This window comes from Equus asinus, chromosome 22, assembly GCF_041296235.1.
Source record: "Equus asinus isolate D_3611 breed Donkey chromosome 22, EquAss-T2T_v2, whole genome shotgun sequence".
Lineage (NCBI taxonomy): Eukaryota > Metazoa > Chordata > Mammalia > Perissodactyla > Equidae > Equus > Equus asinus.
The window spans coordinates 44,114,249-44,129,814 of record NC_091811.1 but is presented as its reverse complement, the minus strand read 5'-3'; the positions used below and the strand labels follow the sequence as shown (position 1 = coordinate 44,129,814).

The 15,566-nt window shown below is 34.1% G+C and overlaps 1 protein-coding gene across 21 annotated transcripts in view; it reads right to left on the bottom strand.

Annotated features, from left to right (window-relative positions):
- The window catches only part of CNTN1 (contactin 1), a 342,078-nt gene that overhangs the window by 166,745 nt on the left and 159,767 nt on the right, over positions 1-15,566 (bottom strand). For 7 of the 21 annotated variants that reach the window (XM_044756131.2, XM_070493920.1, XM_044756130.2 and 4 more), the window contains one exon: positions 10,302-10,427. The exons of the other annotated variants lie outside the window; for them this stretch is intronic. The gene's annotated coding sequence lies outside the window, so the exon portion shown is untranslated. The remainder of the gene's footprint in view (positions 1-10,301; positions 10,428-15,566) is intronic. 21 annotated transcript variants of the gene reach the window in all.

Genomic DNA, 15,566 nt, shown 5'->3' with positions numbered 1-15,566 from the left:
TTAAAAAATCAATTAAAAAGTCCTTATCTTAGTAGTTAAGATACTCACACTCCATCATCTCTCAACATGCAAGCCAGGTTCTGCTCTAGAAGCTTAAGTATTAACTCAAATAATCTTCCTATGAGCCAAGGATGTGGCTACTATTATTAACCTAAGTTTATGGATGAGAAAACAAAAATCTCTCGTATATTTCAAGAACTAGATCAAGCTTTTTCTTTATAGGAAAAGCTGTCTCTGACAATCTTCTATGAGGTCCTTTCCCTTGTCTAAACTCTTGGAGCAGTTATTTGACTCATTCACTGATTCCTTATTATTATGTTCTTGCTTATCTTTCAAATGCAAGGCCACTTCCAACTGAATATAGAGACACTAGATTAGAAAACATATTTGAAGACAATTTCAGAGGTTGAGAAAAAAAGTATTTTAAAGAAGTGGTTTCTTTGCCAAAATTTGTTATTTCTGATAGGTTTTGATGGCTTATGAAGATAATAAGTAGAGCAGAATATCTGACTATGAAACTATCTTAGAAAGTCTGGACATATGGTCACAGCATTTTAGATTTTTGTATTATCAGAAGGCACTCAGGGGCCAGCCCTATGCATAGTGGTTGGGTTCAGTCCACTCTACTTCATCATTCCAGGTTCGCGGGCTCAGATCCCAGGCAGGGACCTATATCACTCCTCAGCCATGCTGAGGTGGTGACCCACATATAAAGTGGAGAAAGATTGCCACAGATGTTAGCTCAGGGTTAATCTTTCCCAAGCAAAAAAAAAAAAAAAAAGGAAGATTGGCAACAGATGTTAGCTCAAGGCTAATCTTGCTCAGCAAAAAATTAAAAGCAAAAGCAAAAACACAAAGCAGTGAGATTGAGAGACAAGAATATGGACAGAGGATATAGTCATAACTGATTCACATGGCTAGTTTGCTCTGGGAAAGTTATTTCAGCATTTGTCAAATGGGAATAATAATAGGTAATTGTAAGAATTATGTGAAAAATGTACATAAGATATCTCTTAGTTTTTCATCACCACCAACTGGACTGTAAGTTGCCTAAGAAAAAGAACATGCCTTATACATATCTTCATATTCCTATTGGGGCTTAAATACTTTGCACAGAGTGTGTGATCAATAAATATATGTGTGTGCATGTGTGTATGAGTTTGTGTGTATGTATGTTTAATGCCACAGAAGATTTAGGTGTCAAAGAAGAAAGCTGATAATTGAAAGAAAAGGCACTTGAGAATGGCTATGCACCTGCCTTCATTTAGAACTCTTAAAGCACAAGAATCACTACTGAAGAGTTAACAATGATTTGAGGATAATTCCATGCCTTTCTACACTTGGGAGGAATAATATGATACCACTTCTGTTCCCAGATCTAAGGACTTCTCTAATTCAGTGTGGTTGCCAATACAATTCACAAAGTAGATATGTATAATCAGTAATTTACTTAACAAATGTAGAAACAGTTATACAGGTAACTTTATTTGTTTTAAAATATTTAAATGTCTATCATGTACACTGTGTAAGGTCCTAGAGATTCAACGGACCCAGGATGTATGATCTTTAGCTTCAAGTGGGTTATGGACCAGTGAGAAACAAACACTGGTCGGAAGTAGGAGAAGAGGGAAAGGAAGGCGTTCATGGATGAGTCCTTCTCTCTTGGCTTGCTCACTGAACTAGAAGATGCTGCCATTCAGCAAAGGGACGTAGGGTTTTGGTGGGAAAGTGAGGTGACCAAGAACTTAGTTTTGAACATTTTAGATCTGAGGTGCTCATTAGACATCCAAGTGGAGATATCAAGTAAATATTTGAACAAATGAGACCAGAATTTGGAGGCCATATAGGGGTTGGGAATAGGTGTGTGAAAGTGATCTGCATAGGATAATATTTGAAGCCCAGTAGTAATTAGAACCTCCTAATCAATTGCTTTATACTAGGAAGAAATGAAAGGAAGACAAGTGAAGAAGCAGAAATATAAACCTGGAAAGATTTTCCCCCCTCATGGCCCTCTCACCAACAAAAAACATAAAATAAGGGAAGAAAGCAGTGACAGCTGTATCTATTGGCAGGCGCCCTGCCGCTCTTTGCTTTCTTGCCAGAATCACTGACTTTCTTTAGAAGCTTAAAAGAAATACTTTTGGGTTTTGTTCTAAAGTTTCTGCTGAAGTAAAACAGATTTTTAAAAAATGCTTCTTGGGTTTTTGAAGATTTAAGGAATATCACTACTGTAGTTTCATTTTCTTAGAATAAAGATGTTAGAAACTCACAGGTTTTAGAATGCAGCAATTTATCCTTCTTTATTTTTGTGATCTAATTTTTTTAATGTACAATATAGGTTTATTATGGCTATTCAAGGACTTTTAGTCTTATTCAATAAAGTATCAGTGTTGAGTTCAATATGTCCATATTTCTAACCTCAAATCTTAAATTATCACTGATATTTTAAGAGATTTTGATCTAGACTGAAAATTAACTCCTTATAAGACTGTGCAGAATGATATAATGATCTCCACAATTCAAGTGAAAAGCAATGTTTTGCAATTAATTAACCAGGAAACTTTAAGCAAAAGGCAATATTTTTACTTGAATTATCTAAGTGGCCATTCTTTATTTATGTTTGACTATATCTGAAATATTTAATAATAATAACCAGGACATTCCTGCTTAATATTTTTGGTATTTTGATAAGTAATTTTTTCCTATCAATAGATATATTATGCTTTCAACCTCATCATGTTTTTGCTTATTGACACTCCAGCTGTTTCCATTTTTGTTTCAGTTTCATTTGTTTTGATTAATATGCCTTAAATTTCTGGGAAGGAGAATTTGTAATGATTTATATTCTGCTCAACTGATCCTCTCTGATTCTGAGCTTTCCAGCAAAAACAAAAAGCACCATGTGTTGCCTTTTATATTTCTTTTAAAATACATTATATAATGAGAGTTTGGCAAATTGTCTCATTGCCAGATCAGCTAGAAAGTTAAATGTTTCAGGTTGTAAATCTCTCGCCCTTGTAGAAGTGAACTTCCATTTAAGAAACTAAGAAGATATGCTTGTTGAATACATTGTGTGACCAAAATCTGATGAGCATTTCTATCAAAGGACGATATCTTAATTAAATCAGGTGTTATGTTACTCCTCATATACACACAGGAGGTTTGTAGATTATTACAGGTACCCATGCTCAGGTCTTCCTGAGATATGCTGACAGTCATGATTGTTTAGTTATGGTTCTGTCATTTTCTATTAGTGTGTCTCCTTCTTTGGGATAGATTCCATCTTGTTTTCTGCAATTAATATTTTTATTTGAATAGGAGTCAGGATCTAAAATAGCCTTTAATAGAAAAAATTCTAACTTGGTTGGGATACGATGTTTTGCTGAGAATGAGAAATAACCCTGCCTCGTCTGAAACACATGCATCATTTTATAAAGCTGAAAAACTCCACTGATGACAACAGTTTTAGAGGTGTGCACAGTTGCATAGATTTCAAACTGCAATAAGCTCATCTACACTGTAGTTATGTCTTTCCTGCCACCTTCTGCTAATTACATATAATCTATACATCCTTCAGCTTCAGACAGGCCCGAAGCAAAGATGCAGCTTCTCAGTGGTAGGTCTTTTTTTAACCTTATCAGCCAGCTGGTTGTTTGGCCTAAAGTAAGCTGAGAAGGAGAATAAACTCTTGAGATATGGCTGTGGTATGAAAACATTTTAGCAAATATTCATGCAAAACTGAAAAGTTAGGGAGGAAGACTCAATATTGTCAAGATGTCAGTTCTTCCCAACTTTATCTATAGATTCAATACAATCCCAATCAAATCCCAGAAAGTTATTTTGCGTTATTTCATGTATTGACAAACAGATTCTAAAGTTTACATGAAGAGGCAAAAGACCCAAAATAGCCAACACAATGTTGAAGGAGAAAAATAAAGTCAGAGGACTGACACTACCTAACTTCAAGAATTACTATAATCAAAACAGAATGGTATTATGAAAGAATAGACAAATAGACCAATGGAACAGAATAGAGGGCCCAGAGATAGAGCCATATAATATTGTCAACTGATCTTTGACAAAGGAGCAAAAGCAAAACAGTGGAACAAAGATAGTCTTTTCAACAAATGGTGCTGGAAAAATTAGAAATCCATGTGCAAAAAAATAAATCTTACACCTTGACAAAAATTAACTAAAATGGATCATAGACCTAAATACAAAATTCAAAATTATAAAGCTCCTAGATAACAACACAGGAGAAAATACAGATGACCTTGGCTATGGTGATGCTGTTTTAGATACAACACCAAAGGCATAATCCATGAAAAAAATAATTGATAGGCTAGACTATTAAAATTTGAAACTCCTGATCTCTGAATGACAATATCCAGAGAATTAGAAGACAAGCCACAGACTGGGAGAAAATATTTGCAAAAGACATATCTGATAAAGGACTAATATCCAAAATATATGAAGAACACTTAAAACTCAACAATAAGAAAACAAGCAACCCAACTCAAAAATGGTCAAAAGCCTGAAGAAACACATCGCCAAAGAAGAAATGGATGGCAAATAAGCATATGGAAACATGTTCAACATCATATGTGATTAGGGAATTGGAAATTAAAACAACAAGAAGATACTACTGCACACCTATCAGAATGGCCCAAATATGAAACACCGATGTCAAACAGCAAATATTGGTGAGGATGTGGAGCAAGAACTCTCATTCACTGCTGGTGGGAATTCAAAACGGTACAGCCACTTTGGAAGACAATCTGGCACTTTCTTACAAAACTAAACACATTCTTAACTGTATGATCCAGCAGTCACACTCTTTGCTATTTACACAAAGGAGTGGAAAATATATGTTCAGGCAAAAAAAACCTGAACAGAGATATTGCAGCTTTTTTCATGGAGGATGTTTAGGGCAACGAAAATACTCTGTATGATGTCGTAATGATAAAATGACAGCTATGTCATTATACATTTGTCTAACTCCATAGAATTTACAACACCAAGAAGAAACCCTAAGGTAAACTGTGGACTTTGCATAATTACAATGTAGGCTTATCCTTGGTAAAAAAAAAAAAAAAAATGTACCATTCTGATGAGTGATGTTGATAATGGGGGAGACTATTCATGCGTGGGGGCAGTGAGTATAAGGGAAATCTCTCTACTTCCCTCTCAATTTTGATGTAAACCTTAAACTTCTCTTAAAAAAATAAAGTCTTTTTTAAAAAAAGATACGGAGGAAACTTAACTGCATATTACTAAAGTAAAGAACTCAATTCAAAGAGGCAATAGACTGTATTAGTCCAACTATATGACATTCTGGAAAAGGCAAAACTATGGCAACAGTAAAAGTATCAGTGGTTTCTAGGGGTTGAGAGGGAGAGAGGGATGAACAAGCAGAACACAGAGAATTTTTAGAGCGGTGAAACTCTTCTGTACGATACTATAACGGGTGATACATGTCATTATAAATTTGTCCAAACCCACAGAATGTATAACACCAAGAGTGAACCTAATGTAAATTATGGACTTTGGATGGTGATGATGTGTCAATGCAACAACTGCAATAAATGAATCACTCTGCTGTGGGATGTTGATGGTGGAGGAGGCCATGCATGAATGGAGGCAGGGGGTATATGGAAACCCTCTGTATGTTCTGCTCAATTTTGCTGTGAAGCTAAAATTGCTTTAAAAAATAAAGCCCATTAAATAGTAATGATAAAAAGATAACAAGAAATAAAATATAACAAGAGGTTACAGAAGTTGAAATTCATACTCAACTTACAAATGACCTTAGGGACAGTCCAGTACATAAATGTTATTCTCAGAATTTACCACTGATATATTTGTATTTGATTTTATTGATAAATTTTTGTACAGTGTTAGGAATTAATATCATATAGGTAGTAGTTCAATAAAAGAAATTACGTATTGGTTGAACACCTAATATGTTTCAGATACTGGACAAGTGCTTCATTATCACAATAACCCATAGGTAACTGTTATTAACCCCAATTAACAAATCAAGAAAATGAGGTTAAGAGCATTTAAACAACTTGCCAATGATAATAAATGATTGTACCTGGATCCTAACATCTTCATCCACAGCACAGTGCTCATCTTCACTCTTCTCATCATTGGCATATATATAATAATTCAACTCTATCAGGATCTCTGTCAAGTTCTTTATGTGAGTTATCTATTGTAATACTCTAATGATACATCGAGATGGATAATATCATTATCTCCATTTTTGTATGAGGGGATAAATTCAGAGAGATTGAGAATATTTTTTATTGTGGTCATATATGTACAACATAATATTTCCCACTTTAACCATTTTTGAAGTGGACAGCTCAGTGGCATTAACTACATTCACATTGTTGTGTAACCATCACCACTATCCAACTCCAGAACTTTTTCATATTCCCAAACTGAAACTAGAATTTTTAAATATTGGAAATATGATCATGGTCCTCCTCCTTCAATGACTGTCCACTAAATTTAAAACATAATAAATTCATCAACATAGGTGACAAGGTTCTGCCTGATCTAGTTCCTGCTTGCCTATCACATACTTTTCACCTGTCTAACTCTTATTCATTTCTCAGGTTGCAACCTAAATGCATTTTCCACAGAGAGGCTGTCTCTGGATCCCCAAGTGAAATCTAGTTTTCCTGTTGCACTTTTCTGGTGCCCTGTGCCTTTCCTCCATAACAAGTACTGCACTTTATGCTTAAACAATTATCAATGTCTGACTCCTCCATTGATCTAGATGCTTCAAAAGGGAAACCTCCAAAAGCTATGATAACACCTATTCCATGGGAAATGCTTAGTAAACATTTTTAAAAATCTCTGAACGTATAAATTAACAAATTCCTTGACAGTTATAACCATTTCACTGACCTAAAAAAATCATAATTACCTAATATTTGCACAACAGCTGAAGGATAAATTGAAGAGACTGAAAAGAGAAGTAATGACATACCACTTGCCCTTTTCCTTTTCTTCAGTCGCATTCTAACTGTACCACCGTGTTTAACTGTCTCAGCAGTTTTGCTTTGTTTTAAACCACACATAACATCCACTATCTTTGTTTTTACCTCTTCACATTATGGTCTAAACTACAGTCAACGAAGGGGCTGTGATTCTAATTACAGGCCTGGCTACTTCTCCTCAACCTTTTAAAGAGTCTCCCTCCTACTATAAATACATTAAGTGGACAGATGGAAACTGAATTTCTTAAGACAGAGGGTTGAACCCTTACAGTGAATAATCTGAGAAGGAACTTTTAAATGCTTTAACTTTTTACAATTCCAATCCAACTACTTTCAAGGGATTTCAAATAACTGGCCCCATGGAGCACACATCAGCTGGCCTGGGCCTGCACCCCACTGGCCTGATATTGTGGGGTGAACAGAGAGGCCATTTGGGAAGTGAAGCTTGTTCTTTGTCGACACGAGAGCCCCTCCTGTGAATGTTTTTTTCTGGATGCTAAATCTAGAAAGGTGACTTCTTTCCTCTGCTGCGTCTCTCACATTGCTCAGCCTTGTTTTGTTTGAGGAGAACCACCTACCCTGTTAAACTCTTATTCTCTTTATTGAAGTGATAAAGTGCTTTCACAGTGGCTCTACTGAACCCTGAGAAAATCCTGCTGCCTTCCCTGCTCATCAGGCAATTTTATTTGAGAAAATACTTTCTATCTTTTCCCCCTGTCTCAGCAATAGAAATGTGAAGAGAATACTTGCTGGCAAAAGAAAAAACAAACACATCCAAGTCTATTTGTTTGCTTTTTATTTGTTAACCACATTTCCTTCAATACCTAATTGAGTCTAAAATAAATAACCACGAACTAAGATTGCAAACCATACCTCAACTTATTCCTGTATTCCTTGGAAGCCATAGGTGACCAGTCTGTGATTACAGACTTCAATTATATTTTCAATATTATCTTCTAACACTCATATATTGCTTTTTAAAACTTATATTAATGTATCTATAAAGAGTCCTTTTTTAAATGTGTAGGTTATTTTAATATATTTCTATGGAAAATTAGTAACTGATTTTTGAGAAATTTTCAAATATATATATATAAGGAAACTGATAACACTGTCATAGTTGCTTTCAAATTTTAAAAAGTTTGTAATAGAGAATAAGAACATTTAAATAATCACAAAGTAAAATGAACCAGGATGTAAATAAGGCTATATTTATTATTATAACTTAGCATTAATGGTTCTTAAACTTGTATGGTCATAAACTCTTTTGATAACCTAATGGAAGCTATATACCAGCTCTCCTAAATAACGCAAACCTACCCACAGCATTTGATAGATTGATACCGTGTTAAGATCATGGGACTAGATTCAAAGTTCTGTGAGGACAGGGCCCATGGCTGTGCTATCTGTTGGTTTATGCCAAGCGCTTTCCACAGTACCCAAAACATGGAAAACACCCAATGAATGTTTGTTAAACATAAATTTTGTGCTTCTCTGGAAGCCTAGGCAAATACAATTCAAAATGAAGTGAAAATCAGATTTCAAATAATTAGAGAAGAGGAGGCAAAACTGTTATTTACATACAGCATGATTATATACCAGAATAGAAAACAAAACAGATTTAAATGAAATACTAGCATTCAGAGAGTTCAGTAAAGTGGCTAAGCAGAAGCTAAATACAAACCAATGTTTTTTGTGTGTGTAGTAACAATAACTATTTAGAAGTGAGAAAAATAAAGCCCCTATTTGCAATATTAAGAAACACATACTTAGCTACTTAGTAATACTCTTAATAAATACTGTGAAAAATGAAAAAGCTATAAATATTTACTGATAGATCAAAAAGAAGCATTGAAAAATTGGATAAATATACAACTTTCCCTGATAAGAAGACTCAATGTTATTAACTTTTTCCAAAATAACGTACTTTCAATCTAAATACAGTGGGATCTCTCTGAACTTCACAGAATAAATCTTAATTTCATTAGAGAATAAAAATGGATGAAAAGGATATTAAGAACATTTTGAAACAAATAATAGCTAATGCTAGTATCGCACTTACCACTAACCACTTTAAATATATTTAATCCTCGTTTAATCCTCACAGTAAATCTCTGAGGTAAATGCTATAAATATCTCAGTTTTACAGATAGAGAAATTAAAACACAAAGACGTGAAGCCATTTACCCAAGGTCACGACAGTTAATTAGTTTGGATATTGGGATTCACACCCAGGCAGTCCAGCACTAGAGTCCATGTGCTTAAATACTGTGCCAAATTGTTTCCTAAGGCTAACAAAATGAGAAAAACCCCAGCAGATAGAAAATCATAATATAAAGCTCCACAAATAGAAGTATGATGCTCTTCTAGGAATAAACAGATACAATCGTAGGTTCCTGAGCACTCACTATATGCCAAGTACCTTAGATATATTATGTCATTCACCCCTCACAATAATCCTGTGATATAGACGCGTTCTTTGTGTTCATTTTAGAGATGACATAACTGAGACGCATAGGTTAGGCAATTTGCCCAAGATGGTGGTGCTAGTAAGTAAGGGAACTGAGATTTGAACCCAGGCTTACATTTATACAGCTTACATTCTCCATTTGAAAAGTGCTAACAGATGAAGATATGAAATACAATTTAATAAAGGGTACTGAGGCAATTAGATAGCTAGTTGGAAAATCAATAAATATTATAATCTCACTTCATACATTAACATAAACTCAGATGAATTAAAGGTTGAAATGTAAAAATTAAATCCACTCAAAAAAACCTAACAGAAAAAGGAAATACATATACCAATCCCTGAACAGAAAAAAAACACAAAGGAGAATTTTTAAAGTGCTAAAACTTATGAACAAATTTAAAAGTCAAAATATAAACTGGGAAAAGCTTCAAAAAGATTACAGACACAGCTATAAGGAGCTCACAGCAACAGATGTGAAAAATATTAAGATCACAATAGATAAACGGATGAGGGACATGATTAGATACTTACATGAAAGAAAAATGTGAATAACTAACAAGTGAATCAAAAATACAAATTTTTTAAAATGTGAGATATTTTATTTGATCAAATTTGCACAGAATTAAAACTAATAATACTCAACGTTAGTATGGAGGAAGTGATTGATATTTTCCTATATTGTTACAAGAAGTAGTAACTGAAATAATTTTTGGAGAAAATAGTTTAGTAATATGCATTAAGAGTTTTAAAAGAGTTTTGATACAGTGATTTCCCATAGAGAAATCTATTCTAATAAAATAATTGAAGTTATTTACCTTATAATAGAGCAATGTGATGAAATATTAGGGAAGCCTTTAAATTATGCTTCATAATCAGATTCAGAATCAGAACAGAATATAATACCATGTGAAAAAGCAGGACTACATATTATAGAGTATGACCTGAAAAACACAAGGTATACAAAAGATTCTCAATCAAATAGAAGGCAGGAAAGGATAAAAAAGGAAGTCAGTAAGAAAAATAAAATAATATTTTAAAAATACATAAAGGTACATAAATTACAATAAACATAAATGGATTAAAGTAATCTTTCTGCTAGAAGGCAGGGACTCTCAGAACATACTTTACAAAAAAAACCAAACCTTTAAAAATCCTTAGCTAGAATTCCTGGGTATTTAGAAGAAATAAAATATGAAAGAATAACACCAAAATATGGTTATTGCTGTCTGGTGGCATTTTGGGTGTCTTTATTATCTTCTTTAAATTTCCTATGTATCCAAATTTTCCTGTGATGAAGGATATATTACTTTAATAGTCATTAAATTATATTAAAGTAAAAATGAAGATAAGTTTACTATTGTGTTTATGTGTATTTCTTTTAAGAGTGATTATTTGGCAAAATATCATTATATGCTCACAATATTATCCTTACACAAATAAAAAACAGAATACATGGAGGTTTCGGGCAACACAAATAAACCAAAAATATTTCCAAAATGAAGCTATTTAAGTGAATCTATAACAGATATCCTTTGGATACAGCTTTACCAGATTATTTTTCTACTTTTTAAAGCAGAACAAGCTACTAATACACTTTTTTGTTACCAGATAGAAGACTGCTCTGTAGGGGATTTCATCCTGAAAGTGTGTTTCCTAGCAACACTCTTAAAGTCAGAGTGTCTTTTTTGTATCAATCGCTCACATCTGTGGAGAATGCTTAAAAACATCTCTTTCATCCTGTGAGTAAACAATGTGAATTAGGCTAGCAAGCAGCTGCAAAGGGAGAAAAGGAATATCAATTCTATAATCACTAGAATTCTCTCATTCACTTTGAAATACAATAATTGTGCTTTAAGGTTAGGAGAACATATTTGCATTTTTTCAGTCATAGTTTTATGATTTCAGTAACACTTTTAATTGTCAAGGATTTGGACTGAACAAAAGCAGACACCATAACAATATCATCCTTATTTTCTCAAGACCAGAAATAGTTAGCAACTGATTCTAAAGAATACATTTAACTTAAAAAAGCAGCCTTCTCATTAGATCAGTCATTCCCTACCTTGAATGCAAATTAGAAGTACCTAGGAATATTTTAAAAGATACTCCTGCCCTGGTTCAAGACCTTGTCTGGAGTGAGGCTTGATTAAAAGCTCCCCAGGTGACAGTAACATACAGCCTGAACTGACAGCCACTGTGTCGTTATAGTGTTCTCAGCACCAGTCTTTGTTTCCCTAACACTGTGCAAGGCATGTACTAAGTGATGAATAAAGTTTCAGGAATAAATTAATGAAAGATGATCCTCTGGTATATCTTAAACAACAAATTTATACAAAGATTTGCTACAATGAGTCAAATGTAAAGTTCAAATAATGAAACCATAAAGAGCTCAAAATGAAGTCAATGCTTCATGTGTTAAAAGCAAGTGAGAAATGAAGAAATAGTTTTAAAATGTCTTTATTTTAATGTAAACTATTTTATTTATACTAAATATGGGATACGTTAAATTCAAGGCATTTTAAAAGGAGATTACATGTGTTGATATTTATACATTTAGAAGGGTGTGTATGCCACATGGGCTTATTGAAGTTGGAATACTATTTTGAGCTCTAATAAACAATTAAGTGTGGCACAGATCCTAAAAGGTGAGCAACAGGAAGAAGAGGTCTAGATAAGATTGTTTCCTCTGAAAAGACTATACGGTCCTAGAGGAGAGAAGAAGATCTGGAAAAAATAGTACTTATATTACCCAGTTTTCTGTATTGCACATTCCAGACAGTCTATAGAGAACTTTCTGGAAGAGCAAATGGGAAACTAAAAATCATCTGGGACACTATACCATTTACTTTCACTCTTCACAGCCTTAGAATTGTCTGCTTTTATTGTTGTTAATGACACCTTTCTGCTTGTAAGTAACAGTCTTTGGATCAAACTAAGAAAAGGTACAAATATACTGATGAGGTTTATTTAACTCATGTGTCTAAATAATCAGAATGAATCACTAATAATGTTTAAAGTATTTCAAAATGCTTGTTAATTCAACTTGTCCTCTCTATATCTGTATGCCTATTTTCTTGATACTTACTAGGTCCTTTTGTTGCCTCATCCAATCGTAATCAAGGTTCACTCTTGGAAAACTGAGAAATGACTCAAGTTTATCTTAGGTTATTCTTGTTCCACTTCCATGTATTTTTCCTATCCCTATGCCTCTTTCTCTCACCTCCTGATGCCCATTGTGACAAAGCTCCATCCTTCCATCCTCCCTTACCCCCAAAAAACTGTTTTCTGATCATTCACAGTAAGCTATAAATGATATAAAAATCACTCACATATCCAAAAACAAATCACACTTTGCAAAGGGGAGAAAATGGCCTAGACTGAATATATAGGAAGCAAGCCAATTTCTTCTCCAACTACAAATGCCTGATACGCAAAATTAGTTTGATCCAATTTTACTTTCTAATCAGACTTCATTAACCAAAACTCAAACTAGGAAAAATTTGGACCAAATGGTAAACACTAAACACCTACTCAAGATCCACATGACTGAATGTGATAGCCTTTTACACACAGTGTTACTGAACTAGCAGCTGTGAAACTCTTATGTTATCTGTTATTTATTTCTTGATTACTTTTAGGAAGTAATGAAACATTTTTGTAATCCGTGGCTATAGCTATGGTTCACGAAATAGAGGTCCCATGGGGAGCTTTAAATTTTTGGAGTGAATGCCAACCATATTATTTCTCAGACCTAAATACTTATTAAATAGATCTCTTAGGTATTTATTTTGGTGTAGAGGTGCCATGCAAAAAATGACCCAGATATTAAGGGTGCTGAACTTTGAAAACCTTTGGGAACCTCTGGGCCATAGTATAACTCCAAATCATATGTAGCTATGAAAATACCTAATATTAGAATGGCTAATGGATCACAAAGCTAATCATCTTCATCATCGCCAATAACTCATCAATCACCAAGTTCTACCAAGTCATCTTTGAAAACGTTTGCACATTGATAGCACCCTTTCCATTCTATTTTATATAGCTCAATTTATACAATTTATAACAATAGAATTTGGTCCTCCGTCTCCAGGCTTTCTTTTTTCCAATCCATTCTATTAGAAATACTATTATCAGACAACACCCTAGAGTAAACATTTGGGTTGATTTTGGCAGCAAAAATCCACATTGCATTCTCTCTTTTCCTCTCTCTCTCTCTCTATTGGACAAAAAATTTCCTCTGGGAAACAACCCTTCCTCAATTCTCACTTATGTGGATGTGGGAGACGGTATACAGTTTCTATGCATGACTAGTCATAATATTGAATTATTGAATTATTTTATTCACAAGAAGTAGGTTTCTTGGATAGGCTTGTGATCCACGCCTGGTAAATCTGTATAATTCCATCCTTTCAGCCACAAGGATTGGCTCAGAGATGAGTTTGTGACTCTAGAAGTTTCAAGCATAAAATATAGTAACCTTATTCAGGAATTAACAGAAATTTCTCTCTCTTTTCTGCTGGACTTAATCCTAGGAGGATGAGAGCCTAAAACTGAAGGAAAGTACCATATGGAGCCTGAGAATGAAATCAGAGTCAAGAGAAGGCTAAAAGCCAATTCCTTATTAAATCATCTGTGCCCCAGGATGTTCCTGAGGCCCTAGTTACCTCTGAACTTTTCAGTGTGATGTACCAGATAAACCCCTTCCTTCTTCAGTCAGCTGTTGTTGGGTTCTCTGACACTTATTGTCAAAGGAGGAGTGATGCACAATCTTTCACTATGTCATTTATTTGCTTAAGGGTAAATCTTGTTTTGCCCAAAGCACCAATTGCAAATATCCTAGCTAGTGATTAAAAATCTGACTTTTTCAGAAAATTCACCCACTACTATACCCTGGAAACTTAATGGCTTTGCTTTACTCAATAAATCTATTTGCATGTACTTATCCAGGAAAGAATGCTCCTACCTCCTCTTCAAATCCACCTCCCCATAAAAACTCAGCAAAAGGGAAAGCTCCTCTAAAAGCCTTTTAAATCACAGAACTCACAAGGCTCTTTTAACCTCTAAAATCTAGTTGACTCTAGATTTCTTGATATTCAACAAATAATTGTTGAATGAATGAATATACTCTTAGTATGTGTCAGCTATATGCCTTTTATTTATTGTTATTCTGCCATATTTCTCCACTGCATAATATTTACTTTATATATGAATATTTATCATCCCAAGTAAATTTGCTCCTAAGGAGAACACTGTATTACACTTCTTTGTATTCCTTCTAGCAATCAGCAGCAAACTCCCTGGAGCATAGGTATTACTACAGATATTTTTACATTCTGTATTCAGTTTATCTGATGATAATGTTATGTATTTTCATGCAGCATACAATTATCACTAAGAATTTCTTGCTTCTAAAGAGTTAACTATTTTTTTCTTTTTCTTGTTAAAAATCTATAAAGGCCCAACAGATGAACAAGCTATGCAAAAAAGTTGTACTCAAGGTAAAAGTCACAATATATGTAGGATTGATTGTAAGGAAAAATGTATGTGCCTCTATGCCCCTCTTCTCTTCTCTAAGTACAGAGGACCATATTTTCCTCCCATACATAAGAAGTCAAGGAAAAGATTGAGGGAATATTCTTACCCCAGCCTGCAGTTAGTTTCTCTAATTTCCTTCCTTGCTTCCTTACACATATGTCCCATTATTTTGTGGTGGTAATACCAGTCCCTTCCTCACTTCTAATCTTTTCACTTCTTTCCTGATTTTTTCCCACTTGTTCCTAATCTCTGACATTTGACTCATTTTGCATAACATCTAGGGAAAGGAGAGAGAAGAGAACTGAGTGCAGCACAAAATGTTTCAATTTATTTCTCTTCCTGGAAATCCCACATCTGGCATTTCCTTGAGCAGCAAGTTCTTTGGTTTTTTTCCCTCAGAATTTTTTATTAAATTAAAGAATTCCAAATAAGATATACCAGAGAAATGGATTTTTGTTTATTGTAGAAGCAATAGGAAAATCTCTTGGAGAAGCAGTAAATAAAATGTTATTCTTCCAAAAGAGATGCTGATGAATGTTCTA